At 57.8% G+C, this 1245-nt stretch overlaps 1 protein-coding gene across 1 annotated transcript in view; it reads right to left on the bottom strand.

Moving 5' to 3' along the window:
* Zfp41 (ZFP41 zinc finger protein) overlaps positions 1-1245 on the bottom strand; it is a 23024-nt gene that overhangs the window by 17783 nt on the left and 3996 nt on the right. The window lies entirely within an intron of this gene.

The following is a 1245-nucleotide window of genomic DNA, read 5'->3' as shown; positions in this document are numbered from 1 at the left end:
CCTCAGCTCTTCAGCTCAAGGCTAGCGCTCTACCACTTGAGCCACAGCGCCACTTCCGGCTTTTTTTCTTTTTGCTTACGTGGTGCTGAGGAATCGAACTCAGGGCCTCGAGCATGCAAGGCAAGCGCTCTACCACTGAGCCACCTTCCCAGCCCCATGCAGCCGGCGGGGCGGCGGCTCACGCCTTCAGGCACAGGTGGACAAAAGAAGTTTACAGCGGAAAGGGCCTGTGACTACCTTGTCCTCTCCTGGCCTCCCGTAGGCAGCGCCCACCCCCGACCGTTCTTAGTCGGTCTGCGAACCTCCAGCCCTCCGCTGCCCACAGGCCTGCCCTGCCCCGCCCCGGCAAGCGTCCCCCTGCTGCCGTCCCTGCCCTGACTCCTGCTCTCGCCTGACCCCGGGTTTTTCCCTCTCAGGACTCAGTCTCCTCCGGACTTTTTCCCCACTGCCATTCATGCTCCTCCCCCAAGCTGCCACTGTCCAATCACTTCCTGACAGCTCGCCATGTGGGGCTCGGCCCCACCCCCTCTAGTAGCACGCCCCGCCCCCTTCGATGGCGTGCCCCTCCCCCTCGGGCCTTGCTGGGGCCCAGCCCTGTGGGGCGGTGATGTCAGCCTCTCAAACCGGGCCGGGTCTGCGGATGCCCTGCCCCTCCAGCAGGCCGGGCCACGGGGCCAGCCGGGCTCCACGGGTTTTACAATCCTAGCTACTCAGGAGGCTGAGATCTGATCACGGTTCACAGCCAGCCTGGACAGGAAAGTCGGTGAGACTGATCTCCAGTGAAAAGAATATACCCTTTGGGCTGGGAATGTGTCTTATGGTAGAATGCTTGGGTAGCACTCGTGAAGCCTTGGGTGCACTTCCTCTACCACGTGAACAACCACAGAAGCCAGCACTGTGACTCAAGTAGTACAGCACCAGCCTTGAGCCCAGCGGGGCTCGTGGACAGCACCCAGGCTCTGAGTCCAAAAAGAAAAGTATACACTTTACCTGACTTATGTAACTGTAACCTCTCTCTATGTTGCTTTTACAGCAATAATGAATGCATTTTAAAGAGGGATGTATGCTTTGCTTAGTTTTCTCATCTCAACCACAGTACAATGTTGCAGACTCCTGCCCACAGGAGGGGCATCCCAGGAACCTGGCAGATGCGGGTCTGTTCTATTTGACAGTCAAATGCTAAACAACTGATACCACCCAGTGTGCCACTGGTAGAGTGTGCCCTTTTTTTTTTTTTTTTGGTCG

The sequence above is a fragment of the Dipodomys ordii genome, unplaced genomic scaffold, assembly GCF_000151885.1.
Source record: "Dipodomys ordii isolate 6190 unplaced genomic scaffold, Dord_2.0 Scaffold179, whole genome shotgun sequence".
NCBI classification, from domain to species: Eukaryota; Metazoa; Chordata; class Mammalia; order Rodentia; family Heteromyidae; genus Dipodomys; species Dipodomys ordii.
The sequence above is the reverse complement of the archived record's forward strand: the minus strand, read 5'-3'. Positions and strand labels throughout refer to the sequence as shown.